We start from the raw sequence: 13,416 nt of genomic DNA on the forward strand, positions 1-13,416 counted from the left end.
TATAATCTAAATAATAATGTTTCTTATTGTATCTCCACATACTATTAATAGCATTTTAAATTCTCAGGATGTAAACAATCACGTTCATGCCCCGAATGACATCCCTCTGGGACACTTTATTGTTGTTGTTCTTCATGACTACCGTGTAACATCTATTTCCCCCAAACGTAACTAAAACCCTTTGTAATGTAAGAGTATAATAATGTCATAGCAGTGGTACAATCCATTCTAAGTTCTAGTCCACATCATTAACCTGGACAGGAATTAGTGAGAGAGTGTGTAACTGCATCACATGTGTGTGTAAACTGATTATCAGTAGTACCCGTCTAAAATGAGACAAGGAAGTGATGCTCTAATGAGCTTCACCAGCTGAGCTTTACAAAACTCTTCTGAACATCTAAGATGAACCAAAAGACTACAGTTTTTGTCCAGTTCGGTCAAAGTGTATAAAGATGTTTGAAGTGAAAACTTTAGTTTAGCGTGGCCTCCTGAGCAGGTTTAGTGAGTACCTCGGCAGTAAAAACTGGTTTTCCCTGTCAGTAAAGCAGCCGATGATTTGAAGGGGAAGACTTTAAAAGAGGCTTGAAATGTAGGTCTGGGAACTCAGAAACGTTCACTTGTCATCAGTTCATCCAAAACGATCATCTGTATTAGAAACACAAAGAGGACATTAGAAATAACCCTGTGTCTTGTTTGCATTCATTTCTTTGTCAATTGAAGTTTTATTAGTTTGGTCTGTAGGTGTTTCCTTAGCTTTTAAATCAATGCTATCAAGCACAGAATAAACACCTAGCTTAATATTGCTAACAAATATACTGGACGTTTTTCATTCTTCAAAAAAAACTAAAAAACAACCTGCCAGACAGTATTAATAATTCACTGACAATGCTAGAATAATTGAATCATATAATCCTGTCCAGAATACCTCGACCAGCAATACTGAATATCATAATGTAAAAAGATGTTTTATCAGGCTATTATTTTTTTTAAATGCAGATATCTCTATCTGACAGAAAATACACGGTTCATGTATTCAACTAAAAATAATGTACATAATCTAAACGCTTATCATGAGCTATTAAAAGTGAAATTGACATTAACAGATTTTGGCAAAAAAAAGCCCAGGGTAAATGACAGTTAATGTGTCTCACCTCAGAGCAGGACACCACTTGATCTTCATGGACGGACAGAGCTGGTGATGTTTCTTCAACTGAAAGTTTTAGGTCTGGTGAAATGACACAACATTGTTGATTTTTACGGTGTTTCTAAAGAATAAGGCAGACTTTCCAGATCAAGTATAGCTCCTTACTGCAGGACTACTGATCTATTCAGTAACTCTACATAATGTTAATGACTTCAAACTATTGTAAAGTGCTGCTTGATAATATCGTGTCAGATCCTCACCAGACTCACAGCAGCGCAGAAGTCTCCAGATTCTCCTCAGACACCTCCACAGACGCCCAAAAACAGCAGCTGAGATCAGATCAGAGCAGATGTTAATAAAACAGACCTGTATTTAGTATTTAGTGAACCCAAACATCACTGCTTGTATCGACACACACCACTGAAGTCATGAAGGCGCGCGCCTTCTTTTCCCGCCACTGGGGCTTTGAAGAAAACTTCTCGACGACGGCTTTTTAAAGATTACTCTCCGTTTAAAAAATACAGAAATCGGTCAAATAAGAGAACATTTACTGCCGGGACTTTATCCATTAGTTTTACGGGCATTTCTGTTAACTCTAAAACAATGCAATGGAGGAAATCTAAAAATACTGCATCTACAAAAATAAATAAGGAAATAATTATTAATATTACACAGTACAGGTTATTGTGATCTACTATTTTAGAGTACATTTACAACTGACTTAACATTTACGAATTTTATTCTTCATTATTAGTATTATTATTATTTCAGATCATCACGGGCAAATTCAAGCCGAACCGAAAACATTTAACACACATTGTTTAAAATCCGACGAATAAATAGTTTTGCTTTAAGATATCAGTGAGTCTACAGAAACATAGAGCTACAAGAAATGAAGATATCTGACAGATTGAGCAGGCGGCATGAAATATTATACAAGAAACACACGAGAAACCTACACTTTTTCACTTTTAACTTCAACTTTACAAAAAATAAGCTCATGTCTTAACATTTACTAACGAATAAATCATTTCTTCACATTTACAAAAACGGAGCGGAGCTGCAGGAGACACACACACACACACACACACACACACACACACACACACGATTTTTTTAAGCATAAATGATGAATTAAAAACTCTTGCCATTCTTACTCAACGAATAATTCACAAGCTCCTGCTCTTCAGTTACAAAACTGAGCACAATCACAAGAAATCAGGGCTGGTCATTTTTATTATTATTATTACTTTAATAATAATATACTTGACAATAATGCATTCTGATGCAATAACGGCAGCTCGTGAAGTCTGTCCGGAACACTTCACTTCTATAATAACTTCTACTTCGATGCTGTTTTGCTTTTACCTGCAAGTCAACCCCAAACGTTTACAGAAGATGAGTCAAGAAGCTCAAGCAGCTCCAAACAGGTGGAAACCGCAGTAAAAAGAAAGTACCGTTATTTCTCACCTTCAGTGTCGCTCTCCATGTTGTTATTACAGCTTGGTTTTGCGATCAGTGTCTTAACTGTTGCGTTTGTTTTAGCTGCCCTACAGGCAACTTGTCAGAGATTCGTCATGCCCTCCCCTTCAGGCTGTTTCCCAGAAAGAAAATGCTTTCCTGGCGAGACACCTTAGTTCACCAAAGACCCGTTTCATGTCCCAGGCTTTCCTTTTCTGGTTTTTGAAAGAAACTTTTCTGCTGTTGAGATCTAACAAAAGCAACTATACCTTTGCTTTAACTTCTATACGTTTATGTAAAGTAAATGCTTTGTGTTTCTTTTACAAGCTCAGTCAAGACTGAATGAAACGAGTGAAAAAAAGTAAATCAAACACTTTGTTTCAGTTTCGATTCAGCCTAAAACAACAAAACGAAGGGTCCCTTTACAGGAACAACCAGCTCCCTGGGCGCATGTTCACTACTTAGTGCTCTGTGTGTGCACTTGGATGCATGGCTCACGCTACCTGGCCACAATCTGGATGTAAATGATGGAGATCTTCTACACATGCTACAGCTCTTTCTGATGAATAAACACAGAAAAGCGCTCAGAAACGAGATGCGGCCCTCTCTCGCCACAGCAGCCTGTGTTGAACACACTCCCAGGACCGACTCTGGACTGACTCCATTTGTTCTGGGGTTTCATGACCCTAGGTTTTGTCAGACGAGCTCATCAGTGTTGACTCGCACCCAGACGGAGTCCCAGACAACTTGGTGGAGATGATGGAGAGGACCAGGACCAGACCATCTCCCTTCTTTCTCTGATGTTCATGTCTCGGGATGTTCAGGCATCCTCTCAGTTCTCCCAGGACCTGAGCCCCAAGAAGACGTATGACTGCAAGCGTCCTCTACTGTGCCAAACAATTGCTCCTAATCTCACCACATTATTTGCCTTCATAAAGTTCATGTAAATGTTAGTGGTTGATATTTGAAGTGATTGTTCCTGAGCTTAGAAGAAAGTGTTTGCTCCCTGGGAACTCTTTATCAACTCACATTATTCTCAATGAGTCATTTCATCCTTTGGCATACAGGCTAAACGTTAAAATAAAACAGATCCAGCCCTCTTACCTTCGGCTCAACACACATTCTCTGCACCGTCATATCATCCAGGGACCAGACAACAAAAAGACTCCACTGCAGACCGGTCCCCGAGCCAAGGGCCATCGGATGAGGAGGAGGAGGAGGATGAGGAGGAGGCCGCATGGGGAAGACCCTGATTTCAGAGAGTTTGACGTCTTCCCGGTTCAACATCTTCGTTTGCCCTAAAACAACATTGTGATTAGCCAATCAGATCTGAAGAACCTGTTTATAGTTTCTGTTAAGTTTAGGCTTAGGATCCGTGTCATTCATCTACCGTTTCCTCTGATTTTAGACAAGACTCACTGGTAAGGTTAGGTGTAAAGATACGGTCAAGACTAAATTTCTAGATTAAAATGTTGTTCCAGGGTCTAAAACATATACTGAACACATCTAGCTGAACAAACCGAGGCTGTGAGAGGCCGCAGGGTCTGGAGCTGACTGTATGCTTTCACTTTATTTTGAGTGTCCACTTTAGACCTTCTACTAAAGAAAAGTAACTTTGTATAACCACATGTCAACTAATTATTTTTATCAAGTAGCCCAAACTAATCGTCTAGATTTTACCATCACTCATGACAGGAGTCTCAACACCTTGAAATAAAACTAAACTCGTGACATTTGGAAATGATAAAATACATTTAGAGTTACAAGTAGTCATAGATGGTGTACAAATAGATAATAATGTCTCCAAGAATACATTTCTAGAAGTAATAATAGAATTATCATGGAAACTTCAGGCACATAAAAACAAAAGTTAAGCAAGTCCTCGATTAGGATGCACTCCACATCTGGGTTTCTTCTTTGGTAAAGAGTTAAAAGGAGTTAAAATCAGAGTTAATTTCCTCAGAGAAGAAAACGACTTGTTCCTCGCCGTGGACGGACAGAGCCGGTGACCCAAAAACAGCAGCTGAGATCAGATCAGAGCAGATGTTAATAAAACAGACCTGTATTTAGTATTTAGTGAACCCAAACATCACTGCTTGTATCGACACACACCACTGAAGTCATGAAGGCGCGCGCTTCGCTTTTCCCGCCACTCGGGCTTTGAAGAAAACTTCTCGACGGCTTTTTAAAGATTACTCTCCGTTTAAAAAATACATATAATCATAAATATAATAATACTACTTTTTTAGAGTACATTTACAACTGACTTACGCATTTTATTCTTCATCATTATTATTATTAGTATTATTAATATTTCAGATCAGAACATTTATTTCAAGCCGAACCGAAAACATTTAACACACATTGTTTAAAATCCGACGAATAAATAGTTTTGCTTTAAGATATCAGTGAGTCTACAGAAACATTGAGCTACAAGAAATAAAAATAACTGACAGATTGAGCAGGCGGCATGAAATATTATACAAGAAACACACGAGAAACCTACACTTTTTCACTTTTACCTTTTACAAAAAAATAACCTCATGTCTTAACATTTAGCAACAGAACGAATAAATTATATTTATCTATATTTGCAGTAAAAAAAAAAACGGAGCGGCGCGGAGCCGGCGATAAAACACACACACACACACACACACACACACACACACACACACACACACACACACACACACACACACACACAGACAGACACGGACAAAGACACAAAAATATATTATACGCAGCCTTTAGTTTATAAACCAAATCCATTGCCTACAATAAAAATATTATTCACAAAGTTACAAAACAGAAATGATGGCGGGTCTGGACACAAGTTGAGGAGAAACCCCAGTCATCCAGGCCACACTAAAAGAAAGGGTCAAAATGACAGACATTTACAGAAATTACTACTTTTATTTAGCAAGGATGCTTTATATTGATCGAGTGATGATAAAGACATGTATAATGTTACAAAATACCTTTATTTTAGAGAAATGCTTTACTTTTCTTTTCCTACTTTTATTTTAAACGTCCCCTTTTCTGATTTCTCAAGGATCGTGTGACCGCAGGCTTAAAGTTGATCTTAAAATCACAAGAATAAAAGACATCTTACACACATGATCTGACATGATAGTAATGTTTGACCAAGAAGCCTCCATCAGTCACCTGTCCGTCTCTATCCCCAGACTGGACTGTGTGCTTGACTGCAGTCAGGGGTCAAAGGGTCAAACCGGGGGCATTTGTCTGAAAGAAAAAAGAAAGGCTCGAGTCTTCCAGGGTTCAGGTTCAAGTTCAAGAAATGCAGGCTTGCTGAGGAGCAGACAGCTTTCGATAGTTGTGTAGGCTCCTAAAACAGGTTTAAAGAAGTATTTGTTGAACTCTTCTGGTCCCTTACTCGAAATATTCAATCATCAGGCTGACTCGAGTCTTTTCTGAGCTCTTGTCTGCTGCTCCAATAAATTCATCTCAATCTGTCTCGGTCTGTCCGGAAGCCTATTCTTCTACGACAAAAACGACAGACAACTTCTATTTCAATGTTATTTTGCCTGAAACCGAAATATTTATAGAGTATGATCGTTATTAAAGAAATATTAAAGTTTCTTTCTAAACCTCTCTTCTCGCTGAAGTTCCTCCCTGTTTCTTGAAGGAGGATTTCTCCAGGATTAAATCGCCTTCATCGACATGTTCGTTGTTTTAGCCAGTAACTCCTTTATATGATTCAATCTCCGTTATTTTAATAACTTCTCATGAGCACATTGTTTTCGGGAAATGTCTTCTTTGTTTTTCCCGTCTTCTGACCCATTATTTCCCCTACCGCCACCTTTCTTTTAGAGATGAATTACACCAACGTTCACTAACTAATAATAATAACAATAATAATATATATATATATATATATATATATATATATATATATATATATATATATATATATATATATATATATATATATATATATATATAAATATAATATATATATCACTCCTGCATCTCTTAGAGCTGTGATGTTGTTTTCTGCTCGTATAAGGTAGTCAGTAACACTCTCATTGTCCGCCATGCGTAGCTGGGTTAACGTTGTGTACATATTGGTTTACTTCTTCCTAAATAATGTTCTTTCAGCATTTTCAGGGCTTTTTCCCATCATTAGCTGCTTCATGTCTTATCAGTGATAAGCTTTTATCATCTATCAGTCTTATCAATTCAGCATAACAGTCGGCGGTCATCTTTCTGAGCATTTTCATTCATCCAGGTTGCAAAGCAAAGTCGATGTTATGTCACGAGGTGTGATGAGAGCCGGATTTGTTCTTTGATCATGTGGTTTGAGGCTATTTTTACGTTCATACCTACCTGCACTCCTAAATTTACCCTTAAAAAGATTGCAAAATATATTTGGTAGCACAGTCTGATAGGTAGCAAGTTATGTCAGTACACCAGCCCTCTGCATGTCTTAATTTGAATTTATTCATCTTTTTATATTTTTAATATTTCTACATAGAAGACCTTCCTCCTAAGAGCTAACCTCTTTTTAACTTGGTTTTCCCATGACTCATTGTCATAGAGGTCTCAAATCAGCACCGAGCTGTTATTCAGTCACCCCAGCTGTTCTTCCATCAGAGACGGCACCCAACCCCCTCCCAAATCTGTGACTGGACTGAGTAGAACAGGAAATGAGAATATGTAATATGTAAACCCATATTCATCACGCAGCAGAGGTCTGAAACCCACTACAAAACAATCAGTCTAGTATTTCTCTATTTTCCCTCGGCCACAATCACTCTTTTGTTCCAAACTATGAGGCAAAACAGAACTTCTCCAGAAGGAGTGAACATGATTTTCACTAGACCGCACACAAATATTATTTTATGCATTATGTGCCATGAAATAATTTTTAGGTTAATTTCTTAATAAATGATAAATAATGTTATTTTAAATGCTTTTGACATTTTATAAATAAAAGTTGTAGCATCTATAGATTCGAATGATAACTAAAGAAATTCATCACCCTTCAAAAATTTGAAGTCTGTATGTTTTTGTTTTTTTATACATATTAGCAAAGGTGCATTAGTTTTATCAGAGTGCAAGGATTTATAATGTTACAAAAAGGATGTCCTTTTTTAACTTTCTACTGATTTTCCACAAAAATATTAAGCAGCGAAACAGTATTTACCTCTTTGTTGCATAAAACTCATCATATTAAAATGCGATCCTTTCTGTAAAAAAACAAAAATTTTCTCTAAAAATCTGTTTACCAGATAACACCGCAGGAAGTGACAAACGGTCAGATCTTCCCGGGGCAGCAGTGTGAGGTGAAACATGGACATGAGGTGCTTTTACACCCTACTTAATCATTTCTCACTGATTCTGGGCATGCATTTTGTGTAGGGCTAGTTTTAGGGGTAGGGATTGGCATAAGCCTCTATTTTTGGACAGCAATGTTGATATAGCAAACACAAAAGGTGTGTGTGACTTGAAACAGTGCTGCAACGATCGATCGTCATATGATATCGATGTCCCTTTGATGCCATACACCGATCGGTCGCTGTATCCAGCACTGACTAACTAGTGGCAAACTTGGCATTACTTTGATTGACGTGAACTGTTTTGTGGAGACATAAGCCCATAAGATGTAGCCGGTGAACTTTTACACTTTTTGCTTAAAATCATCAAACCATTTAAGTTAAAAACAGCATGTTTATTGCATAAATGGTTGAATATCTGCTGTTTTTGAATAATATGCTGTTTTATAGTCATTGACTCATGGCATCGACATTTGAAAATAAAGAAGCACAAAAGTGTGGTCGACGAGAGAAATTAAAATCATCTTTTAGTAGTGGGCTGCGTGTTTTAAAGTGGGAGACTTCTGTAAATTACCTTTACTTGACTATTTGTTTTTACGTGTTAAAAATAAAACTAAAAAAATATATTTCTTCTGTCTGAGTCTGCCATATCAGGACGTTATGTGACGCACTCTTCACCCTCTGGGGAACTGACTCATTTTTTTTCTCTCTCTAAACTACTTTTCGGCTTCCTCTGATGTAATCGCTATGTGGTGTGGTAGGGCTTGTAATAGTTTTTTCGCATCCTGTAATTATGGCCAGATTGTTGTCGCGGAGTCTGTAAAAGTTTTCTCCTTTTAAAAAAAATATTAAAGTTGTAATAGTTCGAAAATAAAGTCGAAACACTACGAGATTAAATATTACAAAAATAAAGTCAAAATACTTTGAGAATAACATAGTAATATAATAATAAAGTAGAAGACAAGAAGGCAACAAAACATTTATGAAATAACGTTTTGTTGATATTGGGAGTGAACACAGATTTAAAGTAGGCCCTTCACAGGTGATGTATTACTCAGAAAAACGATGCAAAAAAACGACGAAAAAAATGCAAGAGATTGCTCTGATGCCTCCTTGTCCTAAATTCTCATTTAGCTACTTTTATAGCGCAGCTTTAATGTTTAAACATTGTTATATTCTTGAACTATTTCCAAAAAATAATGAATATATTCAGAATTTAAATAAAATGCATTTTTAGTTTGAGCAAACCCTGAGTGGGTTTCATCACTATAGAAACATACGCTACATAGCTATCAGCTGTGAGCAAAGTCATATACTGAAGCAATGAATCCATTCCCCGTTGTTGAAAATTGACTCCAAATGTCAAAATTGGCATGTTTTCAGGTGCATGTTTCTTCGCCCTACAGGCCACAGATGATGTATACATCTCAGTTTAAAAAACTGACCCTATGATTTTGTGGTCAAGGGTCATATTTATTTCCATCAAGAGTTTCACCGAGGTCTTGTTGAGAAGTGATGTCTAGTGGCGTTGGTGTTGCTCTGTTTGTAGGATGTAAATTGGCCTTATGTTGATACTCGGGTTCAGTTATTATTTGTATATTATGCATTTCTGGTTTTGCATTCTGTCACCCACACACACACACACACAGGGCTTCCCCACTCACTCACACACATTTATGCAATTTTGCTTTCATTTTTTCAGAGAAAATCAGTAATATTAGAAAGACGTCTTGAAGACTGCGATTGTTAAGCTACCCTATTAAGTAACTACAGACCAATATCAAATCTTCCTTTTAATAGGCAAGATTATTAAAAATGTGGTTTTAAACCAGCCGAACAACCACTTGAACTCAAATGTATACTTGGACAATTTTCATTCTGGTTTCCAATGGTCATGAACCTCTGTAGCTCTCTCTGAGGTCCAGGTTTAAAAATAGACTACACTAGAAGTAATTTAGCAATGCGTTTCCCCTCTAATGAACAGCACTAACTTAAACACATTAACTACCTGGTGTTTAAAATGAAAGGCCATGTCTGCATCTCTCTGCTGATTCAGAAAGCTGGAACGCACTGCTTTAACAGTGCTCTCATTGTCTCCCACATCTGGGTCTTTCCATCTGGGCACTGAGGCGCTAAACAGACCCTATTTCTTGTGGAGACCCTGAACAACAGCCCAAATAAGGCAACTGCTTCATGAACGTGCCATTCTGCATGACTAGGTTTAGGGGAATGCGTGCTAGTCATAGGACTGCCCAAAACCAAGAGAAACAGGAAACTCTCAGCGCAACGAGATTACTTAGAAACGAATGACTGACACAAGCCTTTACTTCTAGTATACATTCACTGAGCAAGTCAAAAAATTATGATGAAGGGAGACACCTTTTGTTGTCTCACCTTTTAAAAATTCCTAACCACGGGCAGCTTGTGAAGATCTGTCGTATCCACTGGACACTGGAGGCTTTGAGCCCGAGCGGAAACCTCTTCTCTTTATTAAAACAGCGGAGATTTATTCAGTACAATGGACCTACTGGTAAAAGCACCGACGAAAAGAGGATGCCGAATGCGTCGATTTAATCAGAGAGGCGTTTTTTTGTTTCCTTTATGAAGCGGTTGGCGGATTTTAAGCGAGGAGGAGGAATTTAAAAGGTATGTTAAGGATGGGCACTTTTCAAGACTGAATAATATTCAAAGGTTGCTGGGAATTATTCTATTCTTCAAAAATCGCACCCCTTGTCTGCATGCGGGCGTTTGTGGCTATCATCCATAAACAGAGAGAGAGGGAAACCAGTCACACTTTCAATCAGTATGGACGTTGATGTTGTTTATTATCGCGCTAGATTACAACAGAAGTCATTTAAGTTACGTTTTTTTAAAAGGACAGGCATATAACCCACCCATGAACGGCGATCTCACAGGCTGCTGATATGATCATATGAAAAATGACCATCTCGCCCCAACCCTGAAGCCAACCAGATTCTGTCCTGCTTTAAGGAGCTTGTGATCTTACAGTGAAGGGTCGTAGAACTGCAGTGTACTTTTATTGTATTAGCGTCCATTTCTGTGGATAATAGTACAGTCACCAATCTTGGGCCTTAAGGCACACTTGGTTACTGCTCATGACCTCTTCATTCTTTCCTATATAGATGAATGAATTTGAATGATTTGCTGCCAGTCAAACAAGAACTTCTTGGACCTACGTTCAGGATTAAAGACTGAGAAGATGGATATGCTTCTTCTTAAATCATCTGACCAACATGTCGGCCTGCATGACCTTCACTTTGCCAAACTGACAAAGACAATAATGCACAAACAGACCCAAGTTGGTTGATCTGGTTGGTGCAGGAGGCATTCAATCATTAGCTGGCCAACTTGAAGATAACAAACGGCTGTACATTTTAAGTGTCCTTCAATTTTAGACAGGTATTTTTGTTTCAAATATTGTCTGTTGTTAATAGTTTTAATGTAAATATGCAGGCATGGGAGCATAAAAAGTGGTGCGTGATTGTTTTCATACAGAAATCATATTTCGTCCATTGCTTCAGAAGTTTTGTACCAACTTTGTTTCCTCTCAGATGAGAATGCACCTCTAGAGAGAAAGGTGAGGTTGCCATGCCCTCATTTATAATAATCCACATTAATCGAGAAAAGAACGGACCTGCTGTGGTGAATCTGACAACAGTTTATGTCTTTTGTATATTTTCATTGGGTTTTTGCTGGTTTTCTGCTGAGTTAATGATTTGGTCTACTACTCTTACAATGTTGTTTTTATGTAATGGATTGCATTACTGCTGATGAATTGAGCTCTTAAGCCTGAGACACACTGCACGATTTTATCAATCCTTTAAGATCATTGCAGGACAAACTACGTGACATGGACCTAATAAATTTGTCTATAACTTATGTAGACTGTACAATAACCATTGACCCATTGACTCGTACGATATGATGCACGCGCTGCTACAGAAGAATAAAACATCATCAGTGTGCGCTGGTTTGGGTTTTTATCTGTGATAGAAAATAGTTTTTCTTATTGCATCAGATTTTTGTGGATCAGCAGCTGTCTTTGAATCTCCCTCACTGCGCGACACAGGAGTATGATGAAATTGCCACAGTTCGTCTGGGCCAGCCGAATGTTGTTTCGGACTTAAAAGGAACAGTTTGCCCAAAAATTCAATTCTGTCAATACTTTTTGTCACTTTTTTTTTTTTTTTTTTTTTTTTGAGAAATGTTGGTAAGCAAATATCTTTTTGTTACCACCGACTTGCAATGTATGTCCAAAAAAACACTTAAATATTTTCTTTTATATTTAAATATAAAATATTTTCTACCAACAAAAGCAGCTGATATTGTGTGTTTTGCATGGCTCTTGATGGTAGTGAAGACATTTTTTGAGGTTTTTGAGTCAGCTGTTTGTATGTTTAATATATTTAAGAAAATATTTGTGTCCAAAAAGAGATCTTTGAATGAAATACTGATGTTTGTTTCATAGCGCAGGACGTGGCTGTTATCACACAGCAGCCTGAACGTGTTTTATGCTGTGAACTAATAAACCTGAATGATATAAATCCATTTGCTGTCTTTATTTATCTTGCGCTAGAGGCTTTAACAGGCTGAAGTTATCTATACTATGGTATATACAAGAAGATACAGTAGAGACAGTGTGAGGAGTATGCTAATGGCTAAACTGTAACAGATTATCCTAATTTATTGAAAAACTGCTAAGAGATTAACATTAATGCAACGGTACATAGTTTATCACCAAACGCGGCAGACATGAATCATCCAGGTAATGAAGCACAGTATTATGAATCAAACATACGTACGTATGTCTTTATGGGCTATATGTAAACAAAGCAGTGCTAAGCAAAATCCAAGATTTTCAAATGACATTTTATTGAATATTTTAACATAACCTCAACGTAAACGTATAAGGTTGTACTTATTAACACTCATACTAGAGACATACAGCAGCCTGCAGACAAACCACATTCATTGTAATTTTCAAGTGAATTTATTTTATTTCTAAAACATTTAAAAACAAGTTGCGAGGGCCTTTTCTTATTCAATTAATTTTTTTTTTGTAGTTTTCTTTTCCAGAGCAAAGTGTAAACTAGAGAAAAACAACCCCATAAAATTCCTCTCTGTAAAAAAACACTTCCTCCTTTCAAAACAGCCTAATATATTCAGTGTATATACATACAAGGGATTTCACCTCAACAAATCAAGATCTTTAATAAAGATCGATTCAAGTTCTTCATACGTCACCACAGAGCCTTTCTCCATTAAAAGATGAAAGAAAAATCACTCTACTGAAGAATGTACCCAAGAAATTATTAAAAAATATTTCATGAGGTTACACATCTGCAAAAACAAAACCCGCACCTAACTCAAGACTCGTACAGTTTGATAAAGACATTACATGGTTTAGAAATCAACCAAAATACTATAAATAAAAGTTAAAAGTGAGCACATGGTTAAATCAACGGAAATACAAATGTTGGAAGTTATGAACAA

General features: G+C 37.2%; 1 long non-coding RNA gene across 2 annotated transcripts; it reads right to left on the minus strand.

Moving 5' to 3' along the window:
- Positions 1 to 528: 528 nt before the first annotated feature.
- LOC122342060 lies at positions 529 to 6,239 on the minus strand. Of its 2 annotated transcripts, XR_006250513.1 has the most exons (8): positions 6,215 to 6,239; positions 6,000 to 6,105; positions 5,771 to 5,848; positions 3,710 to 3,903; positions 2,615 to 3,453; positions 1,405 to 1,473; positions 1,152 to 1,225; positions 529 to 645 (listed from the first exon to the last, which is right to left on the minus strand). It is a non-coding gene; the product is annotated as an uncharacterized LOC122342060 (long non-coding RNA). The 2 variants fall into 2 exon arrangements; XR_006250512.1 differs by lacking the exon at positions 2,615 to 3,453.
- Positions 6,240 to 13,416: the final 7,177 nt, after the last annotated feature.

Source organism: Puntigrus tetrazona, chromosome 3 (genome assembly GCF_018831695.1).
Source record: "Puntigrus tetrazona isolate hp1 chromosome 3, ASM1883169v1, whole genome shotgun sequence".
In the NCBI taxonomy this organism is placed as follows: Eukaryota; Metazoa; Chordata; class Actinopteri; order Cypriniformes; family Cyprinidae; genus Puntigrus; species Puntigrus tetrazona.